Below are 23,850 nucleotides of genomic sequence, written 5' to 3' on the forward strand. Positions count from 1 at the left end.
CTAGAAGAAACCCTAATGGAATTCATCAGAGGAATGGATACAGAAAATATGGTACATCTACAAAATGGTGTACTACTAGGGTATCAAAACCAATGATCTCAAAAAAGACATAGACAAATGGAATGAACTAGAAAATATCACACTGATTGAGGTAACAAATTACAGAAAAACACATATGGTATGAAACCATCGAAAGTGAATATTGGCAAAAAAGCTCAAGTTACCCAAGATGCAGTCCACAGACAACTGGAAGCTCAAGAAAAGAACACACAAAATGTTCATGCTTCACTCCTTTTTAAAAGGTGGAACAATGCTATCTATGAATTTAGAGGAGAGACTGACGGAATCCCATTCAGATTATGCCGTACATGTGGCAGAAATACATATACATCAGTCACCAAAATAGATAAGATTGATGAAGCTTAGAAGTGCATGCTGACAGGAACTGTATATAGATCTTCCATGTGAGACACAGCTAGAGCATATCAAATACAGAAGTGCATTCTAGTGGCAAATCAGTGAACTGAAAACGGACAGTAATGGGGGTTGTAGAAGAGGCGGGGTGCCAGTTTGGGATCTTATGGTCAAGAAATTGGGAAGGGAAATAAGATTTGAAATGTACATATAAAATATCCAATTAGAAAAAATGAATAAAATTTGCTTAAAATTAAAAAATGAAAGAAATAAAAGAGAAGATAACTGCCATGTAATAACAGCTATTGACTCAGAAATCTAAAGGTCATTTTCAGGGAATGATAGAAAAAGTAATACTAGTGGAATGCCCGAGATAATGAAATCTCAACTAGAATCATTTCTCTCTCCCAGATAACGGTGCCAGACACAAACTGCACTATATGAATCCAAAGAATGGAGGAGTTTACTTTGAGGGGATGACACAACACTTGTCTTTCCCTTCTTCCTTATTTCCTTTTTCTTCTTGACCAAAAGAAGAAAGGCCATGAGCTCTCAGGAAACAACTATGCCCTGCTGAACACTTGGCTTTTGGAATAAAGAATTAATGATATAAATTCTCTGACTTACAGGAACCAAACAACAGGGAAGTCCATATGTTTCTGAGAGGCTCCAAGCTCCTTATTCCCATATGTGGTAGTGTCAAATCAAGGCTATCTCTTCAGAGATCCCACTCAATCACTACTAAGGTCCCTTTGTGCTATCCCAAGTATCACATATTTCTTCCTTTTTGGTTATACCAAGACAGAAGTCCAGCATTCTTTTCCCCATCACTGATATCTTCATCCTCTTTATTCTTCCTCCCTGTTTATTTCAATTAGAGGCCAATTAGTATACCCCAGAGGTACTGCAGGAATATCTGAGAGGCAGTTGCAGGCACGACAACACTTGTGACATCACAGAAGAAGACAGGGACCTCCAGGTTACAAGAGATATTTCAAGGAGGGACTAATGATGACGTCACTGAGACCTGCCATGGCCTAATACCTAAACAGTTTTCCTTACACTGATCAGATTTGGAGTGCCCTTTCCAGGTATGTCTCCTGTGAGACAGGTATGTCTCCTGTGACACAGTGGAAACCTTTACATACTCCATCTCTTTAAAGCTAGAGAAATCTCTTGCTTCATTAGTGGTTACATGTTCTGAATGGAGAAAGGTAGTCAGGGTTTGGCATGGGTAGAAAAGATTTAGAAATATGGATTGGAGGAGATTCTTCTAGATAATAATTAATTCCCAAGTTCATTCCTGTGAACATATAGTTCAATTTTCTAAGTTTTCTCTGTTTCCAAAAGGTCAGTATTCTCCCTACAAATATTTAATTGAATGAATATTGTATTTCACATTCTTATTGTACATTCCTTGATAGGGGACTTTATAAATATTCCTTAATGTGTACTCAAAAATTCTGTTTTATAATTCCATTTATTGCAATGATTTTGTCAACACAGTTGGCCCAGCTACAAAGTCAATATAACAGTGTAAATATTTTGTACCGACTTCAAATGATAAACTCCCAAATTCTTATTCAAAATAGTTTTGGTGCATATATATATATATATATATATATATATATATATATATATATGTGTGTGTGTGTGTGTGTGCGTGTGTGTGTGTGTGTGTGTGTGTGTGTGTGTGTGTGTGCGCCACATGTCCAGCAGACTCTGAATGGCCATTCCTTCAGTCTCTGAAAAACAATGCCTCCCTACCCCTCTTATGGATATTTTATTTACCATTTTAAGGAAGGACTGAAACATCTGAATTTTGGTCCTCTGTCTTGAGTTTCATGTGGTCTGTGCATTGTATCATAGTTAATTAGAGAATTTGGGCTGATATCCAATTATCAATGAGTGCAAACTTTGTGTGTTTTTCTGTGATTGGGTAACCTCATTCAGGATGATATTTTCTAGTTCTATCCACTTCCCTATGAATTTCATGCACTCATTGTTTTTGATAGCTGAGTAGTAGTCCATTGTGTGAATATAGGTCATTTCTCTATCCATTCCTCTGGTGAAGGTCACCTGGCTGTGGAAGAAAGGTCAACCTGAAACATCTCTGGCTTTCCAGCATGCAGATGTTTTCACAATTTCTAAATCACATCAGTCACCGAAAATTACCAGGGGAAAAATCTCTGACAGAGGGATGGCAGCCATTACTGGAGAAGGAAATGGCTTTGATGTCCCTTAGAACAATCTGCTCATGCCATGGCCATTCAGTCAACCCAAGCATCATGGGATTAGGAGATGTAGATTTAGAGATTGAATGTTTTAAGTTTCCTTGGGAAAATTTACCCTGCTCACCATGGTTCACTGTTATCAGGAAATATTTGGAATGGTATACTATGCACCTATGAAAAATAAGGACATTGTGAAGCTGCGGTCAACTAGGTGGAACGAGTTGAGAAAACTGAAACTCCTCTTGGTGAGATCATTGAAGATCTTGAGAAAAAGGAACACTGGGCCTGGAACACTGAAGACACAGATGTCCATAGAAAATACAAGAGACATGACTGAGGAAAAAAACAGCTGTGTCTACTGGACTATGGAGCAATGGTTAGAGTCCATACAAGAGGAGATCTCTATTAACAGAAAATTTGATCCAGAAATACTGTTGAGGAAAGCTTGTTGGAATTTCCAAACCTAATGAGCCCATAAAGAAAACACACAATCTGGTTATTATAATTATAATCTATAAATGTGTATTGGGTAGATCTAACGTTATTATAACTTATTCCCAAACCATAAAACCCCTTGCTACATGTGCTTTCTCCAGGCCATATGGATTGTTTCCATCATTACTTCCTCCTCTTTTTCTTCAGTCTTCTCGCTTCTCCTCTTACTCTCTTCTGCATCTCTACAATCCCGACAGTCAAACCTCCAGTACCAACTTTCCCCTCTGGCTATCAGTAATAGGCTCTAGCATTTACTGACCATGTAAAATGGGAAGAAGGTTAATATGCGATTACCTGAGTCTATGATAGAGGCCTTGTCCGGGGGAAACCTCTTTTGAGGAAGCAGATAAATATCAGGATACAAATAGAATTTGCTGGGGGAAGAGCAAATCCGTATATGTTTAGCATATGTGTCAGGTGGATTCTGAGAAAATGGGAATATTCTTCCTAAAGACCCAGTTATACTACACCTGGACTTATATCTGAAAAGACCTTTGCCATACCGCAAGGACATGTACTCCATCATTTTCCTAGTGGATTTCTTCATAGTGAACAGAAAATAGAAATAAGCCAGATACCCCTAAAACAAATAATGGCTACAGATTATGTGGTTCATTTACACAATGGTATACTACACACATATGAAAAATAAGGACATTGAGAAGATAAAGTCAAGTAGATGGAATGAGAAAGTATTGTCCTGAATGAGGTAACTGAGACCCAAAATAACATGTACACATTCACTTAAAAGAGGGTATTAGCCATAAAGTACAGAATTCACACACTATGATCTATGGAACCAAAGAGGCTAAGCACGAAGAAAGACCTAAGAAAATGCTTGAATTTCACTCAGAATAATGAATAAAATAATGACAGGAGGCAGATGGAAGGAAAGAATTGAGTGGCTGAGGGGATGGGAAGGGAAATGGGGTTTGAGGATCATTTCTTGGTAGAGACGGGCAAGAGGGGCAGAGGGCCAAGTGAATAAACTGATTCAGTGACTGTCCAGGGTGGGTACTATCTGTATGATTTGCCAGCAATCTGTGATTTGTGAGGCTACCCTGGCTTCCTTGACGGTGACTTTAGCTGAGACTTGTTACAGTGGGGATACAGATTCTTAAATGGCCACTTTCAGTAGCCACAGAGGACCCAAGTTGGATGGATAAGTACCCAAACCCACCCCCAAAATTTTGACCCAGAAATTGACCCCTCTATAAGAAACACAGGGACAGAGATGGAACAGGAAATGAGGGAATGGCCAAAGGATAAGTGGCCGGATGTGAGACTTTTCCCCTGGGCAATCAGCAAAACTGACATTATTCACGGTCCTTTCTTGTGTTGCAGATGGGAGGGTAGCGTTATTGTCCTCTGCAACGCTCCACCAAGCAGCCGACTGACACAGAAGCAGAGGCACAGGGCTTGATATCAGATGGAGCTCAGTGAGTCTCATTGAAAAGCTGAGGGAAGGACTGAGAGAGGCAGAGTTGCACAATGGTCTTCACGTGGTGTCACTAACCCGTCGCCTGTCTGTGGATCCTGTTCTCCTACCCGGGCTGCGTTTTCAAGAGCTGGTAGGAGACGATGAATCTAGTCATGCAGAGACTTGATGTGCCAGGGGAGAGGGTGTACCCAGAGGGGTCCTCCACTCTCTCAGAGAAGAAGGGGAGAGGTTAGAAGGAGGGACTGTAAATGGTGGGAGACTGAAGGAGTGTGGTGTCAGGTCAGCATTCAGAATGTTACCTGATAAATAGATACAATCATTCTGGCAAGGAGGGTACCGGGAACATGACCTAACAGGATCAGGGTGTGACATCATTGGGGTGGGGCATGACATCATGGGGTGGGGCATGACATCATTAGGGCGGGGACATCACATAATGGGGTCTAGAATTGACATCATTGCATGGGGCATGACATCATGAAGCTTAAGAGAAAATATATGAAACTGTAAAAAAAAAAAAAAAAAAAAAAACAGCTCGAGAGGGAACTGAGACCTAGAGACACAAACATGGCTGGCGTTTACCTATGCATGGTATCAGCTGTGCGATAAATCTCATTCCATCTACAATCTACAAATGCAGAGAGGACATAGGAAACAAGAACGCCCGTGAGGGGGAAAGCATCGACCTCTCTGAAAGGAAATCTGGAACAGATTCTGTGAGTGTTTGAGGGCGACTGAGGACAGGAGCAGAGGGTCGGTGGGGATGACGGAGAGATAGCTCAGTGCAGAGAGAACCGGCCAGAATTAGGGGACATACGGGTTAATGCAGAAAGTCGATGGACTGGTTAATTCATGGCATCTAGAGGGCAACCTTCCTGAGGATTTAATCTGATGGAGAAAGTAGAGTCCGAAAATGAAATCCTTTGAACTCGAGCAAGCAAGACCTCACGGGTGGGGATGGGGCACATTCAGTGGAGTCGATTTCTGAGGAGGTCAAACGGAGATCCCTGAACCACAGACTGAGGCTGAGACAGAGATTAAAGAAGGTCAACCAAAGGAGGTCTCCATCAATGTAAATGCACCCGAAAAACACGTCCTGGTCTCCAAGGTTTGTGTAGCCCTTTTTCACCCTGAGTAAGATATATGCACACCGCAAATCACCTAATACCTTCGAAAAGAACTGTGACACTGAATTCCTTGGAGGAACCCCTAACTCACTTGCAGGCAGACCAAGATTCTGCTGACTGACAGTTTCCTGGGCCCACTTCATCCTTTCACACCTGGTGTGCACCTGGACACTCTAAGAAACAGAGATCAGAGATGTGTTTGTGTGTGTTTGTGTGTGTGTCTGAGTGTGTGTTTCTTTGTGTGTCTGTGTGCTTGTGTGTCGGTGTGCATGTGTGTGTGTGCGCATGTGTGTGCGTGGTGTGTGTGTGTGTGTGTGTGTGTGTGTGTGTGTGTGTGTGTGTGTTAGTCATGTATAAGCTAACCATCCTCACACAGACTGTCTGGATTGGTTTTCTTTTTGGAAGGTTGATGGATCTTTCTCTTTTCCTAAGAAAAGGCCACTCTGGTTCTCAACTCACTCTTGAAGCCGTGACAGGGTGAGTGATTATTATGTGTGAGGTAATTTGATTTCATGGATATAATATCCCTTGAAAAACAGGGCTCAACATTTACTTTCCTTAGTCTGTGATACCTCGAGGGCATTATTATTATTATTATTATTATTATTATTATTCCAGGATTATTCCTTTATATTATTGTCTGTGTTGTTACCAGTGTGCTAAAGTTCACTGATGGCAGAAAGAAAGATTTTTTTTTCACGGGGATCCCATTGGATGGCCATGTTTTGTTGTTGGAACTGAAAGTTTTATTTACATGCTCACAAGAGCAAATAAATGCAAGTACGGAAAGTTCCTTGGTCCTCTACATGAGAGTGACATCCTCACGTAGTCCTCTGATCTACTTGAGAAACAGAGAATTTAGATGGGCAATGAAATGGATGCTGACCAAAGACCCACATAGGGAGAAATACAGTTTTTCACAGTGTTTCAGGCTTTCGGGATCGGTAGACATTACACAACCATCTTATCATTTATAGAGGAATACTCAGAATTATTAAATAACAGAAAAAAGAAAATTTTAAAAACATATTTATGCTGGCTAATTTAAATTCCTGTTTTTGCCTCTGGAATATTATATATTCTCTTTCAGGTTCTTCTTGAAATTATGAAGAAGTGAAAATCGGTATGCGTTTATCTGATTACATTCTTTAACTTGAGTATTTCTTATTTACATTTCGACTGTTATTCCCCTTCCCGGTTTCCAGACCAACATCCCCCTAACCCTACCCTGTCCCCTTCTTTGGGTGTTCCCTTCCTCATCCTCCCCACATTAGAGCCCTCCCTCCAACAATCAAGTACACTGGGGGTTCAGCCTTTGCAGGACCAAGGGCTACCCTTCCACTGGTGCTCTTACTAGGATATTCATTGCTACCTACGTGGTTGGAGCCCAGGTCAGACCATGTATAGTCTTTGGGTAGTGGCTTAGTCCCTTGAAGCTCTGGTTGGTTGGCATTGTTGTTCAAATGGGGTCCAGAGCCCCTTCCAGTCCTTTCTCTGATTCCTTCGGTGGTTTGCTCCTGGCATTTGCCTATGTATTTGCTGTATTCTGACTGTGTCTCTCAGGAGATATCTACATCTGACTCCTGTCGGCAAGCAGCTCTTTACTTCATCCACGTATCTAGTTTGGTGGCTGAATATGTATGGGCCACATGTGGCTCAGGCTCTGAATGGGCATTCCTACTACCTCTGTTCTAATCTTTGCCTCCCTATTAACTCCCAAGGGCATTCTTGTTCCCCTTTTAAAGAAGGACTGAAGCATTCACATTTTGATCATCTGTCTTAAGTTTCATGTGTTCTGTGCATCTAGGGTAATTCGACAAGGTGGACTAATAGCCACTCATCAATGAGTGCATACCTTATGTGTTTTTCTGTCATTGGTTTACCTCACTCAGGATGATATTTTCCATTCCATCCATTTGCTTATGAACTTCATAAAGTCATTGCTCTTGATAGTTGAGTAATATTCCTTTGGGTAGACGTACCGCATTTCTGCATTCATTCCTACGTTGAAGGGCATTTGGGTTCTTTCCAGCTTCTGGCTATTATGAATAAGAAATTCTGCACTAAAAACATCTCGACCCAGACTTTTTTCATTTGGGAGACCTTTAATGACTGCCTCTATTTCTTTAGGAGTTATGGGGATGTTTAAAAGGTTTATCTGTTCCTGATTTAATTTTGGCACCTGATATCTGTCTAGGAAATTGTCCATTTCCTGCAGATTTTTAAATTTTGTTGAATATAGGCTTTTGTAGTAAGATCTGATGTTTTTTTTTATTTCCTCTGATTTTATAGTTATGTCTCCCTTTTCATTTCTGACTTTGTTAATTTGGACACACTCTCTGTGTCCTCTCGTTAGTCTGGCTAAGGGTTTATCTATCTTGTTGATTTTTCAAAGAACCAACCTTTGGTTCTGTTGATTCTTTCTATGATTATCGTTAATTCTACTTGGTTGATTTCAGCTCTGAGTTTGATCATTTCTTGCCTTTTACTCTTCCTGGGTGTATTTCCTTCTTTTTGTTCTAGATTTTTAGGTGTGCTGTCAAGCTGCTGACATATTCTCTTTCCTGTTTCTTTCTGCAGGCACTCAGCACTATGAGTTTTCCCCTTAGAACAGGTTTCATTGTGTCCCATAAATTTGGGTACGCTGTACCTTCATTTTCATTAAATTCTAAGAAGTCTGTAATTTCTTTATTTTTTTTTCCTTTACCAGGTTATCACTGAGTAGAGCATTGTTTAACTTCCACGTATATGTGGGCGTTCTTCCCTTATTGTCATTGAAGACCAGCTTTATCCCGTGGTGGACTGATATGATGCATGGGATTATTTCTATCTTTCTGTATCTGTTGAGGCCTGTTTTATGACCAATTATATGGCCAATTTTGTAGAAAGTGCCATGAGGTGGTGAGAAGAATGTATATCCATTTGATTTAGGATAGAATATTCTATAATTATCTGTTAAGTCCATTTGGTTCATGACATCTCTTAGTCTATCTACATCTCTGTTTAGTTTCTGTTTTCCATGACCTGTCCATTGATGAGAGAGGGGAGTTGAAATCTCCTACTCTTATTGTGTTCGGTGCAGTGTGTGCTTTGAGATTTAGTAAGGTGTCTTTTATGTATGTAGATCCCTGTTATGGGAACAGAGTTTTCTCCTTTCAGGTGGATAGTTTTCCTGTCCACTGGCTTTCAGCTGTCCCTGTGGGTAGGAATCAGAAGGACCTGCACCTACGTCTCCTATGTTCCTCTGTGGGAGGGGGGGATGCACAGATGGCACAAGGTGTTTTCCTGTTGAGTCAGGAATCTGGGCAGAGAATTGTCTCCTCTGGTTTCCCAGGAGTGTTCTATTCCCCCCACCATCAGCTTTTGGGTGCAGGGAGCTGTTTGATCAGGTCAATTCGGATCCAGGCACAGTCTGGAACATGGTGGTCCTGCAGTTTTACTCCACTATATTCCTGGGCTAGAAGCACTATGCTGTTTTGTCTTGGGCCAGAGATGTGTATAACGGTGCGCAGACCTGGAAGTCTCAGTTTCTTGTAGGCTCAGTATTGTCCACACTCCTGGGTGATCAGCATTCTGTCTCTGCATTTAAGAGCAGGGAGCTCTGGGCTGGGATCACGAGGTTCAGGAGCCAGCTGGAAACCGGAAGTTCCTGGTCCCAGAGGATTTCTGCCTTTGCTTGTCCTGAGTCCACCAGTCAGGTCACTTAGAGCAGAAAAGTTTGATTCACCTCTGGTCTCAGGTCTGATGTCGCTCCTCCGGTTGACTTTCAGGTTTCTATGAGAGCCGCAATCAGAAATGTCCTGCCCCTACTGTTCCTAAGTCCCTATGAACAGGAGGCCCAGATGGAACTAGGTGTTTTTTTTCTTGAGTCAGGAATGTGAGAAGAGTTTTCAGGGGTTTCTGCCCCTCTGATGGTATAAGTCTTCCCCACCCCACAAGAGATTTGGGTGTAGAATGCTTTTTGGACCAATTCAGATCCAGGTGCAGTTTGGACTGCAGGAATCCTGCAGCTTGACTGCTCCTATATTCATGTGTTCAGACACACTCTGCAGTTTCGTCTGTGGCAAGGGATGTGGGCCCAGGTGGGCAGAATTGGCAGTCTCTCCTTCCCTGAGGTCTCAGTATTGCCCAGTCTTCTGTGTGATCACCTTTCTGTCCCACAGAGTTTCCAAAGGAGTTTCAAATGTTCATTCCCTATCTTACAGTTCTCCAATCTTTCCAATTCTCCTCCAAAATTTGTTGGAGAAGACCCCTCTGATCAAGGGGAGGTACAACAGGCCCCATCAAACAAAGATGGCTGCAAAATTTCTGTGTTCATATAAGAAATGGAACTATTATTTCAATGATTTTTCTTGAAAAACATAAAATGCTATAGTCTCCTGACCCTTGCCTTTCATACATAACTAAAATGCTTTAATCTTTGACTTATACCAGCATCTAGAAGCTCTCTCACTCTTTTGAGTTAAGCCTCCTGTAACTTTCTACCTCATTTCCTTCTTTTTTAATTGAATATTTTATGTATTTACATTTCAAATTTTATACCCTTTTCTGGTTCCCGTCTCTTCCATCCACCCTCCCCCTGCTTCTTTGAGATTGCTACCAATCCTGCCTGCATATTCACACCTCAACATTCTGGCATCCCCTACACTAGAAAAACCAGACTTTATAGGACAAGGCATTTCCTCCTATTGATGCCAGACAATGCCATCCTCTTCTATATATGTGGCTGGAGCCATGGATCCCTACCTGTGAACTCTTTGATTTGTAGTTTAGTCCCTCAATTCCTTCTTCTGTAACTGGACAAGAGCTCATTATGATTCACTGCTGTCAGTGCTGTCCTTGCAGCAGGAATACAATGGTTAGAGAGCCTGGACCTCAGGAAGCTGAATGTTCACACAAATGACTAAAAACTTGTACTGACTGAAAAAAAATAGCGTGCAAATATTTTCAACATATTGCACAATGAACACTTACCATGGGATTCAATGCAGTTTCAAAATATTATCGCCAAGTTTACTTTGTGCCCAGCTCCATGAGTGAGTGGGTCATCATTGATTTTAGATTATTTATTTAGTGTTGAATATTGAGAGCCTCCGACAAAGTTCTTCCAGTGAATCTTTATTCACACTCATAGTTCTTTGTTTTTTTTTTTTTTTGTTTGTTTGTTTGTTTTCTTTGGTTTGGTTTGAAATCAAAATATATACAGCAGAAAAGTTAGCTCTTTGCTATTATTGGTATAGTGCACAGCATGTCTGGTGTGTGTCTGTCACTCCCTCTCTAACCCAGCTTTATTTGAATTTATGAAGCTGAGATGCCATGGATTTTGCACACAGGAACCATCTTTGTTCTCCCTCCACCAGACCTCAAACCTCCTGTTTCTTGCCACTACTTATGATAATTTTATATTCACTGATACATACAGAACCAGAGAATCCCAGTCATTTTGTAGTAACTTGGTATCCTCAGGGTCCTGCCATGCAGCATACATCAAATGCCTGAGTAATATTCCACTCCAAGGAAAGCCCACAGCTGATAACTCTTCAAATTATACTTTATTTTTTCCACATATCTATGTTTGATGATGACTCTTAAAAGCTTTACCCTCCTTTTTAGCCCTCCACCCACACAAGGCAAAAGAAAGAATGGGGGGCTTTGATGGGTGTGCTGGTGGCCCTGCTTAGAAAGGTTCACTGGAGGGGTTGGGGATTTAGCTCAGCAGTAGAGCACTTGCCTAGCGAGCACAAGGCCCTGGGTTCGGTCCCCAGCTCCAAAGAAAAAGAAAAAAGAAAAAAAAAAGAAAGAAAGGTTCACTGGAGCAACTCCCATCTGTGTTGTCTGGAAAGCAGAATATCAGTTCACAGTTTAGCAGAGGCAGTCTGTTCCAATAGAAAGTATTTCATGAATACACTAGTAGTCCAGTTTTGTAGAGTTGTCATAACAAACAGGAAATAACAGCAGTTGCACAACATACTAGAAACAACCAGGCTTCTGTCAGTAACCTGGAAAGAGAGAAGTTATATGCTGTGCCGCTCTCAGGGAATTGAAGATCAGCAGAGACTCAAGAGTCAGAAACATTGCTGCTGCTGCTTTAAGTGTTTGCCATAGTCTGTATAGTCAACTTTTCCTTGAAAAATATAAGGTATTTGAAACTTTTGCTGCTGCTACAAATATATTACTGTAGCTGAGTAATTCTGTACATGATTTTCTCCTCAGTGGGATAGAGATCATTCCAATCATTTACAGCTATTGCAGCTAATGTTGAAATGGGTAATCCAATATGTGATCAGATGAGAAAAATTAAGACAGAGTACATGCTTTGACCATGTTTCCTATAAAAAAGTTTAAAAACACTTACAACTTATGAGCTGTAATGGTACTACAAACCCTTAAAACCACATCAATAGCAGTTACTTATTCTTACTCTTGTATGAAATAAAATACAGTTAGTTAACAAAAGGTGAAAACAAGGCGCTTGTGAGTATGTAAGCCTAATGATGTCTTTGGTTAAGATGATAATTATCAAAACTATGATTTCAAGCAAATTTACAAAAAAAGTGTGTAAGACATGGAGCTCATCTGTTAATTTTCCTGTTCTGTTTGGCCAAAAGCACACACCATCTAGTTGTAGGGATAAGTCAGGTTTATATTGTAGAACATCAACCTAAGTATACATGTTTTTTCAAGCATCTACTAGCAGGGTCACATACTTTCACTTTTTTTTTTTCACTTTTCATCTCGAAAATTCCATTTCCAAACATTGATCCCAGGGTTGTAGGAAGTTGTGTTAGGGGTTTTAATTATTTTCTCGTTCTATTTTTTTTATTCCAGAGGTGAGAACCAAACCCAGGGCCTTGTGCTTGCTAGGCAAGCACTCTACCACTGAGCTAAATCCCCAATCCTCTAGTTCTATATTAAATGTAAAGATATAGAAGGGAATATGTGAGTGAATAAACAATTTGTAATTGTATCTTATTAATATATTTCCCTTAGATTTTATTTTGTTTTATATTTTACTAACAAAATAGTTACAATTTATTGAACTTGGTGACTTAAGGCATCAAGTATAATACATTTTTAAAAATGACTTGGAGCAATATATTATGGGAACTTGAATTTTAACTTCATTATATCTTATTTTAAAGAGGAATTTTTCACACTGTTGTTTCTAGTATTTAAAAAAGAAGTGGACTGATAACTAAATGAATTTTTGGAGGATAAAAATGATATATATAGGAAGAAAATTGTTTGTGCAGATTATATATTTAATAAACAATGATATTTGATTATATATTCACTAGATGGTGAAGCCCTTGAAGGAAAGCAGAAACTACAAATATATTTTTATACGTCTATTTTCTAGATTTGTACTGGAAACATAATAAGGAATCACTTATTTCTGGAGTAAGTGTATGAGTGAATTAGAGAAGCAAAGGACATCATATCAATCCCCAAGTACATGGAAGTCAGATCGCTAAACAATCATCATGTTAAACAAAAAAAATGATTACTCACACAGAGTCATTTAGAAATAACAACATTTTTCTCTTCTTTGGCTAAACCATATATGTCATGCCTAGGCAAATTCTTCTAAAAGCAAGGTCTTTACTTTAAAAAAGCATGTATGGATATATGTATATGTGTATATATGTCTATATATGTATGTGTACATCAGGACATATGTATATGTCATATACATGTGTGTATGTGTATATACATATATATGTGTATGTTGACACAGTTAAAATATGTATATATATATGTATGTATATAGATATATTTGTGTGTATGTGTGTATGTACATGTATATACATATAAATATGTAACATAAAAATGAACTCTATTTTCTAATTTTATGAAACTTTATTGCTAAATACATTAGCACTCAAGAATTTTAAAACCTGCTCTATAAATTTGATTCATTTTAAAATCACTGTTCAGAAAATAGATTCAATGTAGGTGATTAATTATTATACTATCAAATTTCCTTATCTATTTGATAAAAACACTAAGACTTAATTTAGTAATGTCACTGTACATATGTTTTAGCATGTAACATATCTCATTAGTTTTTCCAGCATGTGATATAATTTCAGGATTCTAGACCTATGTAAGGTAGAAAATAAAACAAATGGATTGCTATATGTGATAGATGAGAGCAATAGATAGATAGATAGATAGATAGATAGATAACTAGATACATACATACATATATACATACATACATAGTTACAAAGATGAAAGATCACAGATGAAAAGTAGACAAATATCACATACTCAGAATCATCGATCATGAAATAACTAGTATTAAAATGTGAAAATATCTTCCTATATGAAGCAAAATTTTAAATGTGAATTACGTTCATATTTTAATACCTAAAGGGAGATTTATCAGCCATAATATTTAAAATATAATGTCTATTTGAAATATCCTCTCAGGTAATTAAGAGACATTAAATACTTAACTTCCTTTACATTAATCTGTTAAATTATCCCATCATCTTGTCTTTGTTACTTAAATGGAAAACATCAAACTTTGTCTCCAAGTTAAAATCTTCGTTACTTTCCACCCTGCTCTGCATTCTATCTCAAATCCTATCACAATGTTTAAGTCTCTAACAATTCCTCATGTGCTCTCATGAAAATTAATCATGATCCATCATTTTTTATCTTTACTACCATTGTTCTCTTACAGATAACTATTATTTCTCTGTCACCAATGTGATCACTATCCCCTTCTCTCTTTCAAGTACCATTTTCAACATCAACCATTTTATAGTTTCTCTTTATTTGAGAAAATAAAATGATCTATTTTTCCCCTAATAAATTATGTACCAAGAGTTTTTTTTTTTTCCATTGAAACTTTAGACAGGAAAAACAAAGTTGTTACAAAGTTCTAGTTCTACTCAGACCTAAAACAGAAACCTGGCTATGTGAAAGGAATCATAGGAAGAACACTTCTGGAAGAGAACCCAGAGTTGTAGAAGAAGACCTTGTGCAGGGAAGTGCTTCATTCAATTGTAAACAAAAATTGTAAAAGACCTGAACTTTCATATTGAGTGAAAGTTGTTGAAGAATATACACAAGTGATTCTGAGTGGGTTACAGAAACAGGTTAATTTATAAATACATGGTAAATACTAGAAAAATGGCATCAAATTGTAAAAGAGCAGAAAAGGAAATGAAGTTAAAAGTTGGTACAGGTTTCAATATGGATGTTGGTAATTTGAACATGCTGAAGATTATTGGTCGATTTAATGGGATGAATGCCTCAGATACATTAACAATATTGCATGACCCTATAGCGAAACTACACAGTGTGAAAACATTAACAATAACCTTTGACAAAAATCTGTTCATGTATGGGTATATTCTTTAATATTTCTTTTTGAAAACATTCATTTAATTAAATAAAATTCAATAAAGAACCGAAGATAACCCTTTTCATCTCTGACATATCCAATCTCTAAACAGGGGTATAGTGGATGAAACTTCATACAGCATTTGCCTACTCCAGGTATTATTAATTTAAAATAATAAGCAGAGGAGTGTATCATATTTGTGGGCATTGGTTACTAAGGCCCAATTATCTCCTCAGAAGATTACCATTAAAAGCAATCTAACATAACTTTGATTCCATTAAATATTTAAAATCTTAAATACTAAGCTTGCTTATCATTTTCACCGCAGAGGACACCATATGTAATTACATCATTTTTACATGTCAATATGAGTCACTATACCTTTCTGATTTTGATACATACCAAGCTTAACAAAGAGGAGACAGTACGATTTACAGCAATCCTTACATTTCTCCTATGGTGCACTACATGTGGTCCATATTACAATCGATTAAATTAATAGTTTAAGTAAATGATAATGGCATGTCAATGTAGATTTTGATATTTCATACAATAAAAAAATCAAGATCCAATAAATAATTGCTTACAGAATTTACTTTTACAGGAAGACAGTAGGTTAATAATACCTTATAATATCCCCCCTAATTCATATTGAGTCAGTGCTGGAATATGTGTAACAACGTTTGTAAAAAGAATAAGTACTTTTCTGTATCTTTTTAACAGCAATTGGACATAATAAAGAAGTATCAGATAAATGTTGAAATAATTCAAAAACTTTTTAAAATTATACTGAAAGATATTTCTAGAACATCGAAGTTCATTTCTGAGGCTCCATATAACTAGCTAATATAGTGCTGAGCACTTGTATTCCATGTGTATAAACAATATTCATCTCCATAGGAAATAAATGTTTTAAAATCTCAAAAGCTATATTTATTTAAGAGTAAAATTTTTGACGTTTAAGATTACAATTTTTCCCATTTTTATTAAATTTGGTATTTACTATTTACATTTCATATTTTATTTTTTTCTGTGGTTCCAGGCCATCAGCCCGAACCTCTCCTTCTCCCCTTCTATAATGTGGTTGTACCCTCCACATCCATTCCTATCCTTAAAGCACCCGACCGTACTTTCCTCTACATGAAGGGTCCAATCTTATTAGGACCAAGAGCGTCACAATGGTGCCCCAACAAGGCTATTCACTGCTACATATGGAGTTGGGTTGTGATTTAGTACCTGAAAGATCTAGTTGGCTGGCAGTATTTTCTTTGAGGTTGTAAGTCCCTTAGCCTCTTCAGTCCTTCCTTTAATTCCTCCAAAGGTGGTCCTATGCTTAGTTCAGTGATTTGCTGCTGGCATTTGTCTCTGTGTTTCACATGCTCTAGCTGTGTCTCTCTGGAGGGATCTATATACAGTTCCTGCCAGCATGCACTGCTTAGCTTCATCAATCTTTTCAAGTTTGGGTATATATATATGGGGGAACATGTCCAGCAAACTCTGAATGGCCATTCCTTCAGTCTCCTTAAAACAATGCCTACCTACACCTATTATTTATATTTTAGTTACTCTAAATATAAGGAAGGAGTGAATCATCTGCATTTTGGTCCTCCTTGTGTTTCATGTGTTCGGTGCATTGTATGTTAGGAAATTTGAGCATTTGGGCTAATATCGACCTATCAATGAATCCATACTTTGTGTGTTTTCTGTGATTGGGAAAGATCACACCAGATGATTATTTTCTAGGTCCATCTATTTTACTATGAATTTCATGTACTCATTGTTTTTGATAGCTGAGTAGTAGTACTTTGTCTAAATATATGTCATTTTCTGTATCCATTCCTCTGATGAAGGGCATCTGGGTTCTTTACAGCTTCTGAATATTATGAATAAGGCTGATATGAACAAAGTGTAACATGTATGTTTGTTGTATGTTGGATCATCTTTTGGGTATATGCCCAGGGGAGGTATAGCTGGGTCCCCAGGCAGTGCAATGTCCAATTTCTGAGGAAACTCAGGACAGATTTTCAAAGAGGTTGTACTAGTTTGCAATCCCAACAACAATGGAGGAATGTTCCTCTTTCTCCACATCCTCTCCAGCATCTGCTATCACCTGAGTTTTTGATCTTAGCCATTCTGACTGATGTGAGGTGGAATCTCAGGGTTGTTTTGATGTGCATTTACCTGATGACTAAGTATGTTGTACATAACAGAAAGCATTTTAAGAAATGATGCTACCTAACTGTTGGTCTGGCTATAGCTGAGTGCCAATTGATCCATTTCTTTCTCTTTCTTACAAGTTCGCGTCCAAGTGTATCAAGGAAATCTATATAAAACCATATATGCAGAAACCAACAGAAGGGAAAATGTCAGAAAGTGCCTAAAACACATTTGCCAGGAGAAAGTTTACAGAACAAAATACCAAAGGTTCAGGCTCCTAGATCACCAGTCAATATATGAAATTTCAACAATCTTAAAATTTTTGTTAACGCAAAGATCACTGCCAATAGGATAAAACAGAAATCTACACATTTGGAAAAGATTTTAAACAACCCTATATCTGGTAAAGTGCCATAATAATAAATATAGAAATAATTCAGAAAGGTAAACTCCCACACAACAAAGTATCCAACTTTTAAACTGGGTTAGCAAGCTAACACAAGAATTCTCAACTGAGGTATCTCAGTAGCTGAGAAACATATCAAGAAATCTTCGAAATCCTTAGTTATCAGAAAAATACAAACTGAAATGAACTTGAGAGTCTTACATTACACCAATCAGTGTGACTAAGACAAAAAACTAATGCAGTAGCAGACTAGGCTATGATGTAGAGAAAATGGAACACTCCTCCACTGCTGGTGGGATTGGTATATGTATAGCCACTTTGGATATCAATGTGGAGGTTCAGAGAATATTGCAAATAGCATTGCCTGAAGACCCGGCTTTACCAATCACTTCAATGCAAATACTCAAATATGATCCACATATAACAGTGACAAGTATTTGAACATATTCAGGGCAGCCATACTTATATAAGTCAAATGCTGCAAACAGTCATGATATATGTCAACTCAACTTAGGAATAAATACATAAAGTGTACTATATTTAAACAAAGAAATACTACTCAGGTATTAAAAATGAGGAAACCAAGAACTTTGTAGGCTAAGGGATGGACCTGGAAATTAGTGAAGTAACAGAGATCGAAAAGGACATAACATGGGATGTACTTAGTGAGAAGTGAATGTTAGCCAAAAAGATCAGTATACCCAATAAACAAATCATTTATCACATGGAAGGTAAAATGTTAGAAGGCCATACTGAGGATTCTTGCAACCGACTTAGAATTGAGAGCAAAATGATAATAAAAGAGAGAGGAATGGAGGGACTTTGCTAGAAGTAGGAAGGGTGGACAAAATGGGGAGTGTAGAAACAATATAAAGACAAAAGAGAAATCTAAAGGAACATTGGAATAAATAACAATAAGCATCAGTGGTGGGTGTTGAACTTGGGCATTTCCAGGAAAGTCACAGATGCCAGGGATGCAAGAGGATTCCATAAATTTACTGGGACTATGGTAGTTGAAATAGTAAGCAGCAAAGAGATAGAACCACAAGAGACTACCTCCTGTAGCTAGACATGCCCACCTGTGAAGAGAAGGTGATGCCCCCACATTTCAAAATCTTTAACTTATAAATGTCCAAAATGAAAAAAAAATGCAAAGAAAAAAAGGAGCAAAGACTGAAGGAAAGGCAATCCAGAGACCACCAGACTAGAAGAACAATTTCATCCACATACTCCAAATCCTCAGATGACTCCTGATATCAAGATGTGCTTGCAGATGAGACCCTAATATGTCTGTCATCTGAGGGGCTCTGCCATTACCGGATGGTGACAGATTCACATACACATAACCATTTGACAGAAACTGAGAGCCAGAAAAGCATGGCTAGTGGATTGCCTGAAGGATCTGAAGGGAATTGGAACCCAATATGAAGAACAACACTATCAATAAAGTTTACCCTTCAGAGTCTCAGGAAATTTAACACAAACAAGTGTATATTTGTGCCAGTAGATGGCTTCTGCTACATAGATTGTAGAGCATATGGAGAAGACAACTGCCTCATCTTCCATTTCTGGGAAGGGAGTCAATTGGTCCTGTGGAGATGCCATATCCCAGAGAAGGGGGATGGTAGAGGACTAAAGTGGAAGTGGGCATGTAGATGGGGGAGCACCACCTTAGAAACTAAGAGGATCAGAATGGCTTGTGTGATTCAAGAAAGAAAGGCCAATTGGGGAAATTACATTTGAAATGTAAACAAAGGAATAGATTATTGTATACATATAATGTTTATAATATAATATGTTCATGTTTCCAACAGAGACATTCACATCTCATTCCTTAAGGACTATACAAAAGGTTTGCTCAAAGGTAAAATCCATATTTTGGGATATACTTATTATTGAAAAATTACATAGATAAACCCAATCCATATTTTATCTTCTGTCCCTCTACCTATAATAAATCTTTATTAACTTTGATAAAAATAAAAAAGTGTTTCTACTCCATTACTGACAACTGACAGAAAGAGAGGAAGACTGAGTATTACATACTAATTTACACCGATACACACATATTCTCAATAAAATCCGTGCGAACAGATTCAAGAAGACACTAAAAATAAAAATATATACACATATATGTCAAATCTACTTCTAATATGATCTTTGTGATAGGATGTTGCATCTTTAATTCAGAACTTTAATCAAGATCTATTCTTATTTTTATATTTTTAGTCATCTGCAGATACATCTTTTTTAGGAATGAATCCTTCGCACTGGAGACCAGAGAAGAGACCTGCAGTTACATTATTAATAAACATCAAAGCAAAATATAAAAGTCTGAATGGAATAAATATTTTAGGACAGTGTTTTGCAAGCAAATTCTTTCATAGACAGTCTTTGAAGAGCTCTGAAATTTTGCATTTCATATTTGACTTTTCTGGGACTCTGACTAGAATCAACTCACAACTGTTTGGGATTTTCTTGGCAATTAACCAGTTTGTGAACAGAGCTGAATTTATCATATGCTCTTCCATCTACATTAATATTGCTACAGTGAGGAACAACTATGGTAAAACTCTTCATCTGATTTTTCAAACAGCATCCTCATACCACTGCGGACTTTTGTGCTTGTGGAGGGAAAGGTTGAGAACACCATTTGAAAGTTGGAAATGCTGAAGTGGGAAAGGCCTGTGTGTGGATCATACACAACTTCAGAATATCCATTGTTTTAATATTCACTAGGAAGTGGACTTCTGCAAAATGACTTCAGCAGAAAAGCATGGTAGAAAAAAGGTAATTGATTCACTGGAGATATAGATGCACTGGATTGTTGAACATGGGCTTAGAGGTAGAGACATGTGAGCACATAAAGTATGGAGAATCAATCCTGTGTGATGTTAAGTTTCCCTACCCCATGGTTCCATGCAAACAGCATTATATTTAAGCACTGAGGAATTGAATAAAAGTCAATTTTTTGTAAATCCAAGTCACAAAAAGTACTGTCCTCCTCCATGATGCACATAAACTCTCAGGTGCACTGGCCTTCACATGCCTGGATGACAGCTGTCAGCATGGGATTTACTGCCATCCTTTTCATAACAGCAGAGCTCCAATCTGCTTCAGCCACGTCATCAGCGCCCCATTCTGATGGAGGGAGACTAGTTCACTGAGTATGCCTATGAAATCTTTGATTAGCTTAAAGACCTAGGAACTATTTTCACTCCAGTGAGCTGTTATAAGTAATCTTGAATTGAGTTGGTATTGTTAGTGGCTGTGATGTCTACAAATCCCAGAAGACCATGTTTCAAAGGGAGTTGATTGAGAATTTCTTGGGTATTTTTGCAATACTGGTAGGTGGGCTCGATGAATAGGAACATCTTCCCAGACTGGGTCTTGCAGTTCCCATACTCCTGAGCCATGTTGTGAGGCTGCAGTTTCCCTGAAAGGAACGTTCTATTGAAAAATGGTAATCTCAATGTATTCTGAACAATGCATTATAATTGAAGACCATAGAAAACATGGAAGAAAGAAACTTTTACTTTTTCTAGCTTGCACTCACATTCCTACCAAACCCTCACATACCTTAGAACCTGCTTACTGAGGATTTAATCATATAATAATGAACAGATGAGACATCCAGGCTTGTGGACTTATCAACTACTGGATTCTTGGACTTTACAAATATCCATCCATTGTTAAATTATGTGGACCACAGACTGTGATCATTGTGATAAATCCCTTTTCTCTGTACAAAGAGATTCATCCTCTACTCTCTGTTAGGGAACAGCGGCTTCTACACCAGGAATCTAGAGAAGACCTTTTACAGAAGTTTGTGTCTAGTAAGTGTTTCAGCTCAGTTACAAATTACCAATGGCCACATTCCCTTAGCATGATTTTCATATGATGCTTTGATACAGTGCTTCTTATTTCCTAGAGTTCTTGGCAACAGAATTCAAATAGCAAAAGTAACCTATCAATGAAATCCACAGTAATATATTTGCATGAGTGCATCGGAAAGAATTATTATAGGATAAACAAGAATTGGAAAACTAGATTTCCTTCCTTCTGTAGATCAAGACCAGGAAACCACAACTACAAAAAATCTGAGACAAGTTGTCTGAAATTTGTTCTTTTCATCAATCATGGGGCTCATGGGGAAGGAACTCAGGTCTCAAGAGTTGGCACAAATTTCCTTAATTTCTGAGCCAGGTCAACTGCAGAATACCTCATTCATGAACCTGAAGAAACTCAGTATCCATCCTGCTATAATGTGTATATATCTATGTATCATTCATAGGATGGACACTTTTGGCTGTTGCTTTGAAAGCAACAGTCTGGAAAGACACAGAATTTCTTCTTTCACACAATAATTCTCAGGCTGATGGTTGGTCTCAAAAGTTCATTCCATGAGTTGTTTTACAAAAATCATTCACTGATCTGAAAGAAACACTTTTTAAATGTTGGGATGTCTTCTAAAACAATATCAACAATCCTTCTCCATACCCAGTTTTGAACTGAATCATTCTCCAAAGATCTGTTGACTCTGCTGAAGGATGCATCCCCCCAGACTAGATTGAATCCTGCTCTTAGCACTGCATTTATGATACATAAGCATGATTTCCTTACCACTTTCAACCCCAGGAGATTTTTTTTTCAATTCTTAATTTAATCTGATGAGTCTAATCTACATCATAACACAGGATGAGATTGACAGTTCTGCTCCAACCCTTTCAATAAGTGATGCTAAGGTATGATTGTGCATCTACTAATGCCCTCATGGATGACTGGCAGTTTAGACAATAAGCATTCCTATTCCTTATATGTATTTCTTTTTTTTTTCTAGAAGGAAGGGAAATGGAAAGGAGGAGAGAGGAGAGGGAGGGAGAGGAGAGGTGGGGGGAGAAAGGGGAGGGGAAAGGATGAGAGTGGAGGGGCCATTTATGTATTTCTGTAGTTCTCACAAACCTTCTTTCTTTGAATGAGTTTGTTAAAGTTCAACTAATGCAGTACAAAAGGAAGGACAAAAGTCATGGGCAGGTTCTGGAGAGATAGCTCATCCATTTTTTCAAATTTCCTTAACATAGGACCAAAAGGATAACCCAGTTCCAAGTGGAATTCACTAACCTTGACTGGATTCTGGGGTAATTGCATGTATGTGGTGCATAGCACTTACATCAAATGAAAAATTATGTATAAAAGAAATAATAGCGCTCTCTGCTCCCAAACCTCATGGGAGAGAGACCTCACCGCCTGGTCAGGTGAGCCCTCCTGAGGCTGCAGAGTGGAAGAGACCACCAACACTGCCCACCCCTGGCCACATCCCTGGCCCAAGAGGAAACTGTATACTGCTCTGGCTTCCCGTGGATGAGGGCCCAGGAGCGACAGGACCCCTGTGCCTGAAGGGACAGACCGGATAAACAGTTCTCTGCACGCAAATCCCATGGGAGGGAGAGCTAGACCTACAGAGAGGCAGACACACCTGGGAAACCAGAAGAGACTGCATTCTGCACACATCTTGACACCAGAGGAAAACACCAAATGCCATCTGGAACCTTGGTGCACGGAGGCTCCCAGAAAAGGCGGCGCAGATCTTCCTGGTTGCTGCCACTGCAGAGAGTTCGTAGGCAGCACTCCACGAGCAAACTTGAGCCTCGGGTCCACAGGTAAGGCCAACTTTTCTGCTGCAAGTGACATGCCTGGTGAACACCAGACACAGACCCACAGGATCAGCTGAAGGACTATAGATAGGAAAAACTACACGCCCGAAAGCAGAACACTCTGTCCCCATAACTGGATGAAAGAGAACAGGAAAACAGGTCTACAGCACTCCTGATACATGGGCTTATAGGACAGTCTAGCCACTGTCAGTAATTAGCAGAACAAAGTAACACTAGAGATAATCTGATGGCGAGAGGCAAGCACAGGAACCCAGGCAACAGAAACAAAGACTACATGGCATCATCGGAGCCAAATTCTCACACCAAAGCAAACATGGAATATCCAAACACACCAGAAAAGCAAGATCTAGTTTCAAAATCATATTTCATCATTATGCTGGAGGACTTCAAGAAAGACGTGAAGAACTCCCTTAGAGAACAAGTAGAAGCCTACAGAGAGGTAGCACAAAAATCCCTGAAAGAATTGCAGGAAAACACAATCAAACAGTTGAAGGAATTAAAAATGGAAATAGAAGCAATTAAGAAAGAACACATGGAACATAG

The 23,850-nt window shown here is 38.5% G+C and overlaps 2 long non-coding RNA genes across 2 annotated transcripts in view; one reads left to right on the plus strand and one right to left on the minus strand.

Annotated features, from left to right (window-relative positions):
* Positions 1 to 23,850, minus strand: part of LOC134484638 (uncharacterized) — a 39,857-nt gene that overhangs the window by 5,682 nt on the left and 10,325 nt on the right. The window lies entirely within an intron of this gene.
* On the plus strand, positions 1,416 to 19,752 carry LOC134484637 (uncharacterized). Its single transcript, XR_010062163.1, has 4 exons — positions 1,416 to 1,505; positions 4,488 to 4,714; positions 6,117 to 6,188; positions 19,447 to 19,752. It is a non-coding gene; the product is annotated as an uncharacterized LOC134484637 (long non-coding RNA).

Source organism: Rattus norvegicus (genome assembly GCF_036323735.1).
Source record: "Rattus norvegicus strain BN/NHsdMcwi chromosome Y unlocalized genomic scaffold, GRCr8 chrY_unlocalized_20, whole genome shotgun sequence".
NCBI lineage: Eukaryota > Metazoa > Chordata > Mammalia > Rodentia > Muridae > Rattus > Rattus norvegicus.